This window comes from Sparus aurata, chromosome 6, assembly GCF_900880675.1.
Source record: "Sparus aurata chromosome 6, fSpaAur1.1, whole genome shotgun sequence".
Lineage (NCBI taxonomy): Eukaryota > Metazoa > Chordata > Actinopteri > Spariformes > Sparidae > Sparus > Sparus aurata.
Window position 1 is genome coordinate 27,684,111 of NC_044192.1, and position 11,734 is coordinate 27,695,844.

The window sequence follows — 11,734 nt, forward strand, 5'->3', positions numbered from 1 at the left end:
AACTGTCCAACACTGTCCCACAACATTGTCTCTTTACTTTTTCTTTGTCTCCCTCGTGGACGCTGGTCTTCTGTTGGTGACCTTGGCGTTTATCACTATCACACTCACACAAAAGATCAAGCTGTTTCTTTAACTCTCGTAGCTTGTATCTGAACCGAGACACTAAGTTTTGCTGACGGTGGCTGAACAGGTGACAGTTCCCATAAGTACAGAAATATGTCCATAGGTAAGATTGTATTTACATAGCATTATTTCTTTGTGAAACAAAGTGCTTTATAAGAAGATAAAAGGTTAAAAGGGCAAGAAACGAGTGAAATGCAAGTATCGCATCAAGCGAAAATGGCACAAGAAAAACAATCAGCACAACACTGAATATTATAAAACAACTACAAATGTTTTTTAGAAACTTAAGTACAAAAAGACACAAGTCTTCACCTAAAACTTCTAAGGGTAATGCTAAATAAATGCTGAACTACTACTGCTCTTTAGCATTTTGCCAAAATGCGAAAAATATTGTAACAGCGGCACAAGTGAAGATGAGTCATAAAGTAAGCAAACTGACTTAGTAATGTAAATAATACAGTAGGCTCATATTTACCTAGAGTTAGCGAACATTTGCTAACATTAGCCAACACAGGCTAGTGCCCATACCAGAATAGGTAAGACTGTGGAGGCAAAAAAAAAAATGTATGAGTGTATTCAAGGAGACATATTGTGCTATTTAGTTTTTTCTTTTCTTTCATTATTTTACCTGTGTTCTAGTGTGTGTAAAAGATCTTGTAAGTTAAGAAGGTCAAAGTCCCACCAACAGAAGCTCCTCCCTCCCACAGAAAGCCCTGCTCCTTTAACGTCTCGTCAGTAGTCCGGCCTTTACTTTGACCACATCACCGTGTCACATGTTTGCCCAATCAATGCACAGTGGCTATTTTGGCACATGAGAATTCATTTAGCACAGCTGCTCTGTTGTTATTGGCAACACAGGGTCAGACATGTATGAACTGACCAATCAGAGGAGACTGAGTATTTGGGAGTCTTAAAGAGACAGGAGCTAAAACAGAGCATTTGAGATAACAGATGTGTTTTTTGAGCATTAGAACATGTAAACCTCCACTTCTCAAAACTAAAATAAAATAGTGAGACTAAATGAGCATGATATGAGACTTTTAAATTAAAATATGATATTGCTCAAAAATCCAACTTTTCATTTGTAAGAGGAAGAATGTGTAAATCACTCTCAAGAGTTAAAGTCATGCTTTAGAGTAGATAGTGTCCTATCTGTTAGTGCTTATCTAACTCAGACTGAAGTGTTTAATGTGCTGCCGCCCTTTTCCTCTTTTCAGGACATCAGGTGTTGTGTTTCATGTAAAGTATTGCCTGCTTCTACACAATGTGTTATGCTAATGTGCTGCATTATGTCAGCATTTTTTACACTCTGACAACAATAACACTAGAGTCAGAACTGCCTACTGGACATTTTCCTCCTCTGGACCATTTCCACTCTATCCTTTTGCCTTCTTCTCATTAGTGTGAATTCAGTCAGTCCTGGTTGGTGAGTCCTTCTCATTCCCAGTTGGCTCTTTGAGTAGCTCACTGGCTATAATGATCTATATTTGAGTCTTTGAAGGTCTCTCCTTCCTTATCACTGGCCAGCAGCTGCTGGCGGCCACCTGGGTCTTCATTAGCCGCTGTAAGCGCACTCTCTATCCACAGCCCTGTCCTTTAGGGATGGGAGCTGTGATTGGCAGCATCTTGGCTAGGCTGATCATCCTGCACCGACGTCCTGCTGCGCCTAGTTAACACTGGAGGAGGATTAACTGGAGGATTAATTGGAGAAACCATGGTGAATAGTCTCTCAAACCTGGCTCGTCCCTGTGTCAAACGGCTGCCAGAATGCTAAAATAATAGCACAAGAGATGAGGAGAAACTTTAAAAATGAATGGTGTTCGGTCCAATTTAAAGCATGTCAATCACAATTGAACTGTGATTAACATTCTTGAGAATCACATGGAAGATTCATGCGTGTCCTGGTCTCAGTGGCTTTAGTTTATAGCTGTAATGACTCCGTTACGTCAACAGATGGTGATGTTAATCCTCCGCTGGGATGCACTAGACTGATCACTGCATGCACATCAAGGCATGACTATGACTGTAGCTCATGGCAACCAGGGCGAAATCATTTAAATCCACAATGTTGAGTTTGACGGGTGCTGTTATCTCATTTTGATTCTGATTTAAAGATGGTTAAATATGTAGGTACATACTTCAAGTAAATCATTGTGTTTGTTGCTCATAGAATAACATTTAATTTTAGCATTTGGCATCAAAATGTGTAGCTTAAATTCGGTTACAGAATTTACTGTATTTCCACACAGAGCTGCTGCGGAATCTGTCACTGATATTGACTTTTATTTGCTCGTTTGTGTTATTGTTTTTTTAAAGGTGCACTATGTAGTTTTGGGGAATCAATTTCTATTCAGAAGAGAAAGAGATACCTTTTTCTCATGCTTAAATAAACTAAATAAACAAACTCACGTTATTTCTATGACTGAATAAACAAACCGACCTTAAAGGACAACACAATTCATACTGTTTTACTTTGTTTATATTTGGCGGACCCTACCACCTTTTAAACTTCAAACAGTGTTCTGAGGACCTTATTTTACTCTGTTTATTCCGTAATGGAATAAAATTATTATTTCTGAGTTAGGGTAAGGGTTATATTACCTTATTTATATTAAAATCCTGAGTTTGAATTTCTTCTCCAAAACTACATAGAGCTCCTTTAATCAATATACACATACTGTATATATGTAGGGGAACTGTGCTTTTGCCACATGAGATTTAGCAGAGGGCAAGAGGTAACTTTGATTATGTGTTAAATATAATAATTGGTTTGTTTACCAGTGTTTTTAGAATATACTAATACTCTAGACATTTGAAAAAGACACTAAATACTCCCTCTCAACATTCATCGTTATACTGTTAGAAATGTTGCATCCAAAACACAAGACACAAGCATCAAAACGCTCTGCTTACTCTAAAAGAAGTATTTCTACCGTGTTATTGCGCCTTTTCCTATCTTCCACGGAGACTCCAGCAGGAAGTAAAACCCACCTCCAGTGGTGAATCCATGCATAGCAAAGAAAAGGTGAAATGGGGGCCATTACTCTTCTGTCTCTCCGCCCGGCAACACTGAGCTCACAGGCAACGCTGCAAATCAGAGGAGAGTGAACACAGTTGGATGCATTACAGACAAAATGAGTCACTGTTTCATAAGTCTCAAGTCGATATATTTGGCCCATTTCCTGTACATGTAATAAGTATGCTGATTTTCCCCGGTTAACAGGCCTACGCGTGCCTGTTGTGTGCAGGCCATGTGAATATGATTATCGAATGAAACACTGTCAGTCAGAGTGCAGGATGCACAGAAATTCCACTTGATTAGATTGTCCATTGTGTCTGAAGATTATCCACTTTGTGTAAGTGGGAGAGGATGAGTAGCAGATGCCAGAGGAATTAGCCGGTCACATTGACAGTTAGTCAGTGGACTAAGTGAAAGACGATTTCAAGGTGTTGGAGCAAATGAAACCACATAGAGCTGTCAGTATACTATAGACCGAGCTACAGCGGGATCATGGGAAATCTTACTGTGAAATGATCCTCATTATAAACCAGATTAACGATGAACAATACCTATAGTTTACACAAAGGGTATCTTTTATTCGGAATAAATGGCCATTTTGTTACCAATGTATTCAAACTCCCCCTCCAGTCTAAAATGTGTGTTTCTACTTGCTCCTACAGTTGAAAGTTTGCTGGCATTGAATTGAGACTCATTATTAAATATAGCAGGAGGAAGCTAAGTAACAATGCTCAACATTACACGTGTATCTGTATGATACACGATACAGAAGTCTTTCCAAACATGACATGTGAAATCAACCGCTGAGGGTGGCAGACACTACAAACCCAACTCTGTCAGAAATGCAGCAGAAACAGAGGAATAGCAACCTGTTTATCCGTCGGCACTGCAGCCAAAGAAACTGTAAACTGAAAGGACTCATTGTGACACACTGTTTTATTGCTGAAGATTAAAGAAGAAAGTCAACAATGATGTCAAACGCTGTAATACTTGTGTGTGTGTGTGTGTGTACCAGCACCCGTCTTTGCTCCCTGTTAAGCTCTAGTGTGTTGGTATGCAAGGTTGATTATGCAGGGCAAAGGCAGACTCTGCCACGTCGTCATATATTCCATCCATAATGAGTTTCCTCACACACTTGTGATCAATTACAGCTACAACTGAAAATGTTGTAAAGGTCCTATGTGCAGGATTTAGGGGGACTTAATGGCAGAAAGGGAACATAATAGTCATGGTTTTCATTTATCCATGATGTAATTAAAAATCTAAAATGTTTTGTTGCCTTATGAGCCTTTAATATCTACAGAGGAAGCAGGTCCTCTTCCATGGAGTCCACCATGTTTCTGCAGTAGGCCAGAAGGGACAAACTAAACTTTGGTTCCAGAAAAAGGCTTTCAGTTATTCTTTTTTTCTTTTTTACAATTTTTACAAAATGGCCACCATAGACAAGGGGACACACAGCTAGATGCTAACTGAATCGTTTCAACAGGAAGGCCCATTTGCCCTTTTTTGCCTTAAAGGCAGATGGACCATTATAAAAGGCTCATTTGCCTTTATAAATCACAGTGTGATGATAAATTGTAGGTCTTGGAAAGTATTGGAAAAATGCGTCGCTGTAAAGTCAACATCACAGCTCATTTACAGCTGGAGGACTAATCGGTCCATCCATCATCTCTGCTAAACAGACGGACAGAGACAGAGACAGAGAGAGAGAGAGAGAAGAGGGAGAGAGAGAGAGAGAGAAGAGAGAGAGAAAGAGAGAGAGAGAGAGGTGTTGGCAGAGAAAGAGAGAGAAGAAAAGGAAATAGACTCAACAGTCACTTAAGTAGGTGCATGAGAATTGCACTGAAACACACGTGGAGGTGTCCTACATTAAACGCTGCTATCGCTGGTGATTTCGTACAGGTGGCAAACAGATGGAACCCCTCCTGAGACCTGAGCTTGTTAATGAGTCACGGACGAGGAGGGGTAGAGCGGGCTGATATCATGAACCAGACGGGGCCCTCTGGCAGCGCAACATCGAGGTGCCCAGCATGCCATTCTCCATAATGGCGAGGTGCCCCTCGGGCCAGCGGATTAACCCAAACCTGGCAACACTTTGCCACGCCACGTGTCAGGCCGAGCAAACACTGGAAATGAATTATTATTTTCTCTCACTGTGGCTGAGAGATTACAATCGGGCCTAACGAGGGCCCCCATAGAGACTTATTAGAAGCTCTAATTAATGATGCGGAGCGAGCGTGATGATTATTTACAGTGTTTAATTGCTTTTTTCAAAAAAAATCTTTGCAAAAAGTTGAAGTTTACCGAGACAGGGATTAGTTTGAACAGTGAAGCTGAGTTGGATACAAAGTGGAAGGGGGCAGAGGTCAAGCTTAAGTGGGTGAGAATGCATTTTGAGATTAGCGGGTTTAGTCAAGGTCTACCAGTCTGATACTGTGCTGGACGACTAAACTAACATTCACTATCCTTTTGTCTGAGACAATTGGGAGCTTGGCGGTAATTACGTTATGGGTCTGGTATGCAGGTTTGAAGAGAAGAAGAAGAAGAATAAGAAGAGAAGAGAACACAGGGAGCAGATGGAGAGCAGGGTTACTGTCACACAATATTAACACATCCACCTCAGGAGGAGTGAGCCTCTCAGACAGGACAGTGGGACTAAATTACAACACAGAGGGGATTCTGTAAGTGGGCTATCAGGGAGGGAAATTCCCAGCTGCCTTTTATGTGGATTATGGGCCATATCGAGCGACAATCCCACCCAAACACATCCGGATGTTGGAATGTAGGGATTTCACACCCTTGGGAAAAAAAAACTTGCGACATGTTACCTTGAAAATATTTTGGTTAATGTAGAATGGTTAATGTATCTAAATGTCAGATAGTGTAATAGCTTTATTTGTGCAACTGTTGCTCTGGTGCAGTCTTGCCATGGTAATTGAACACACATGACGAGGCTGAAGGAGGGCAGACCGCTGCTAAGGCCTCAGTCAGTCCTGTCACGCATCTCTTATTCACCAGCCCGTTTTGTGTGTGTCTGTGTGTACATGTGTGCCTCTGAAAGAGAGCTGGTTGTGTGTGCGATAACACACCATTGGCATTCTTCATTTGTAAATAATTGAATCAGGCTATTTTAGTTTGCTCAGAGCGCAGCTGTAATTTGCAGCCGTTCTGCTCTTAAGGACCGGTAATTACAGCTTTTAGAGTCTGTCCCAAAACAACTCAAACGGCCTCAACTCATGACAGCTGTGCATCTGGGGCCTGAACAGACACACATATACGGGCGCTAACATATGTGTGGCTGCTAATTAAACTGGTACATTTTCCAACTGAAGTGGATTTCTACACATAATGATGAGACCAAACGAGGAGAGCACCTCTTAAATGTTTGAATGAATGTGTGTTTTCTAGCTAAAATCCATAATGATGTTTTCAACCTTATGGTTATGATATAGGCCACACAATGTCACAAATTATGATTGTATTTCAAATGTCTTTAGTGAAACTTAACATATATTTAAGGGAGATTGAAGGTGCAATATGTAAGGGATAATGCCCGACGAGGTGTCCATAAACAGAAGTTAATGGACGACGCGGAGGCCTAAGAACCGTTTGTCCTATTTACTGGAGGAGTAAATAGGACGGATCATAGATACGACTTGGCAACGGGAGATATTCTAGTCCGCTCAGCCATGAGCCAGAAAGCTAACGCTATGCTAGCAAGATTCAAAGTCAATAACATTGCATACGGTTGACAAACAGTAAATATAATTTGACAGTATGCTAGCTAACACGATTAGCTAACTAACCAGTCATGTCATTGTCCCCAAATCAATAGCAAGATGTTCACGAACAAATGACCGGCCGTGTGTAACGTTACTGTGGCCGCAACCTGAAGCAGAGAGTTGAACAGTGTATTCGCGTAGCAGTAAGTTTAGAGGGGAAGTGAACTTTCTGCAGCTTGTGTGTTACAGTCGCCACCCTGTGGTGTTCAGAGGATAAGACACTGAAGGACTGACAGTCAGACTGCACTCAGTGCTGGAAATAAAATATTAAGATTTGATACGCCAGCTAGCGCATTAATTTACAGCGGTGAACAGTCATTTTGACTGGAACTACTTAGTAGGTATCCATATATCAGGGGTTAATGGACACCCTGCAGCCAATCAGAATCGAGTATTCCCCCAGACCATGGTATAAGTAAGAATCATCCACCTGTCAAATTCATACTCAAAACCAAAAGGGGGCAGCATATCACCAGATTAACCACAAACTGCTGCCAATTGAAGCAGCCGCTAACTAGTTAGCTCAGTTAGCTGTGCAGCTAGCAAAAAAGAATGGGAGCTGGGAGCATGATTCAAGATGTTTTATTGTCATATACACATAGTTTGCACCAGGCATTGAAATTCTTAAGCACCGGGGGAGTGTTGGTTTTTACACCGCTACCAGGTTAGCATGCTAACTTCAGTTGATATGTTGCAACACATTGAATACTTATCATTATGTCAATATCGTTAGTCCTTCACATGCTGTTCATAATTGTTTTAATTATCTGTTCAATAATTAATTGAATTATTATTATTATTATTATTTATTTTTTTTACATATTGCAGCTTTAAAGAGGGTGACACGCAGGTAGGTCATGACTTGTTTTTCCATGTTCAGGTTCCCGTGTTTTCTGTCTGCATGTCAGGCCACTCTAGCAGCAGATAAGAAAGTGTTTGTCTGAACCTTAAAAGACCTCTGTCTATTTTCACTTCGTCACCTGATTTGCTTGTTGTTTCTCCAGTGCAGACACATGCCTCGGAGTTAATGAATGGCTGTTCATCCTCCAGACCCCGTCTGCTCTGCCAGGCCTTAACAAAGTGTGCACCAGAGTGCAGTAAACGTGATTCAATGGACGATTAAAGAACAGACAAAAACAAAACTAGCTAAGAGTCCTCAGCTGGTTTATACAATATATCAACATGTAATATGGTGTGGTCACGTGAAATCTTTGTGACTGGATGAGCTGTGACCATTTTACACCTACAAAACTAATTTTAAAAAAAAACCACCCTGTTGTTAATTTCCAGGATTCTTGAATTGACAGCCCCCCCCCCCCCCCCCCCCCCCCCCAAAAAAAACAACAAAAAAAACAAAATGCTTTGCCGTCATCAAACAACTGCTTCTTCAGCTGAAACTAAAAATTCAGAAACTTAACAATGCACTGAACTGTGTTTCCATGCAACAGCTGTTCTATTCTGCACAGAATGCTTCGTTAATTCTCTGATTAGGCAGCGCTTCTGCTTTTTAGCTCCATTAGAAATCTATGAGAGTATTTTAGGCACAATTAACACCTGTGATGAAAATGCAAATGGGTTAAGCTTTTAGACAGCACCCTTATGTTTCATGAAAATGCACTATTTTACAAGTTTTATATCAAACTTTTGTCCCGTGATTGACAGCATAAATAACGCACACTGTAATGATACTGTTTGACTGACATTAAAGAAGTATGAAGAGTAGAGAAGGCAGAGGCATCTTTTGCTGAGAGTCATGGTCATTTATGTACGTGAGTATTGTACTTGATGAATATGAAATAGTCCCAGTCTTAAAACAAGATGTGCAGGTAAATATGGATGTTTCACTCCTTGTGGCTGCATGCTCAGAAAAAATGTTGTAGCTAAAGTACTCCAAACTGGGAATATGAAGTTAACTCCAACAATCTCGGGGGCAGCGTATACCCAGAGTAACCGACAATTGCTGCTTTTTGTTAGCTATCTTTGGCTGCAGTTAGCTACCATGTGCCAATTAGCACATGGACTGGTCTGGACCACGAAATTTTGAAAATGTATTTTGTTGATTTATTATGCAAACAGCTGGAGTATACCCGCTAGCTGAAACTACAGGGATTATCTTGCCGGTACAAAGGGGTATTATGAGACACGACCGGCTGTGGCTAGCTGGTTAGCATGCCAACTGCAGTAGATGTCTGTCCAACTTGACATAACATCAACCCTGTTGTTTCCTCACACTCTGTTGATAATATTAGTTCATTTTTTCAATGTATTAAAGGTGCACTATGTAGTTTTGGGGACGACATTTTCATCAGAGGAGGGAAATCATCATTGGCTGATTATTTTATACTTAATTTCATCAATTTCATATTGGTTTACTTTGTTTGTATTTGGCGGACCCTGCAACATTTCTAGCTTCCTTGTGGAAGGACCTCATACTGAGAACAGCTGTTTATTTTGTTTTATTTGTTTGTTTTATTATTTGTTTATTCAGTTAAGGAAAAGATTATTATGATATTTTTTTGTATCATTTATTTCACCAACATTGTAAATATTCAAATTCAAAGTTTGAACACTACACTACACAGTGCCCCTTTAAACTAAAATTCTGGTCAGGTCTTACCAGTTTCTCCTTTAAAACATGTCAATCATTAATAAAACTGAGATTGGTCAGAAAAGCAGCTTCTTCATCGTAGATGGTCATATGATCAGAAAACACTACAACCTCCTCTTCCCGACATTATCTCACTGTAACAAAAAGCTTTACCTGACCACTCGTGGATCTAATTTACTGGCAGCCACAGCTTGGCCGACAACACGACTGTCACTCCTGGAAACATTCACACAACTCAAGGATTATCTCCCCACCATCCGCTACCTTGAATATGGCACGGCCGGGGAAACATATGGCTGCAATCTGTGGCACCACTCACTGTATGGCCTCCATTTGCTTTTAATTAAACACATGGAGACACCCCATGCCTAGGTGAAGACCTGGCAAGGGACTAATAAAGAAACAAACTAATATGAGCTAAGTTAATGATGATGTCAGGGAAGCTCATGTGTCAAGGACTATAATGTGCATATTACTGAAGACAGACGTTCGCGTGCGATTTATTGCATGTCTCATTACACTTGGAGACAATGATTGCGGTGATATTCCTCCAAACTTGCAGCTGATGTGAATAACAGTCGGCAGTCATAGTTTGAGGACTTGCTAAAATCAGGGGAAAGTCTAAATTTACGGACCAGCTAGGCCATCAGCAGTCTGACATAATGTATCTCACATGTTTATGCAGCTGGTTTTGTTGTATCATGGCTGACTAAATGAGGATTCATTTCCAGCCCGTCTGTGAGTTACGTCCCAGAGTAAACATGAAAACTGGAGCACACGCCTTGGAAGCTGAGGTTCGGTGAAGTAAACACTCTAATGTGCCAATAATGTAAACAGCATTAGTGCTTCAACGCCTCTAATCAAGAGATTGGCATACACACACCTTGTTCCAAACATATGTGTGTGTGTGGATTATGGGGGCTAGCGGCAGTAATCCCTGGACCACATGGACGTCAGAGGCAATCCAATTTACAGCATGACAGTGCTGAACACTTACAGATACAACCTGCTATACTGTCTGTGCATGCCAATATTCAAACAGTGGAGGTCGATTTGTTTAGGATTGAATTTGTTTCTGTTGACTAAGAGGCTTAAGCCATGCTAGCAGCTAATTGAGGCTACATATTTGGCAACTGCAGAGCTAAATATTAGCAGCATGGCATGCTAACAATGACAATGCTAACATGTAGGCCTATATATACTGTTTACCATGTTTAACATCTTATTTCAGCTTATTAGCATGCTAACATTCGCCAGTTAGCTTTAAAAGAACAGCTGCAGCTGATTAGTTTTGCATATACTGTATTTGGTCATGATCCAAAACACTGTACAAACTAAATATGTGGCTTGATTATAATGCCACATTAAAAAGTTATTAAAATTCACCCACAGTGAAACATGACCATGCCAAATTTCATGGCTAATCCATCAAAAGGTTGTTGAGATTTTTGGGTGTGGATCCGCCAGCTCGATATCCTATAATATATCAGACATTGGAGGAGGTTTTACGTTCTAAGGAACGTTTTTTTCTCTAGCTCAATATTCAATTTATGTTTCCTCGGGTCAATATGTTGAAATAAAAAACACCTACAGTTTATATCCTTCTGATGTTATTCTCTTTGAAACCTAAGCCCACATAGACAGTTTTCTTGACTTTAGATATCCAAAGTGAATGAACAGATTTTTACCAACCAAACTGCATTGATTCCTCTTCTTTCATTCTGTTGCAGTTCTAAACAGTGAATATTGCGCTCATCAATCTCTTACAATGTGTGTTTATATCGAGACACGCACGCCTTGAAACATGAGCCCACATTTTTCAGTCTGACTAAAGTGGTGCACCCAAAAATGACATTGCCCCGCTGTTAGCATGGGTAAAAAAAATACTTACACAAAGCATCACCAGATTTCAATAACTAAATCCCTAGACCTTTGTCAGCAGTTTCCAACTTGGCTGATGCAATAAACCAGAACTTCAGTGGCATCTGTTTCAAGAACAATGAATCCCTGTGTGTTTGAATGTGACGGCACCCATTATCCTGTATCCAGTGGAGGGTGACTCTCTAATCAACCTCTACACCACATTGTCATTCATTTATGCATTAAACAGATGGAGAAGGTGACTGGTAGGCAAGAAGTCACGCCACACTTGCGCACACATGTTGCCACTCTCCGGAGAGAAACACCAGCCGTCAATCAAAA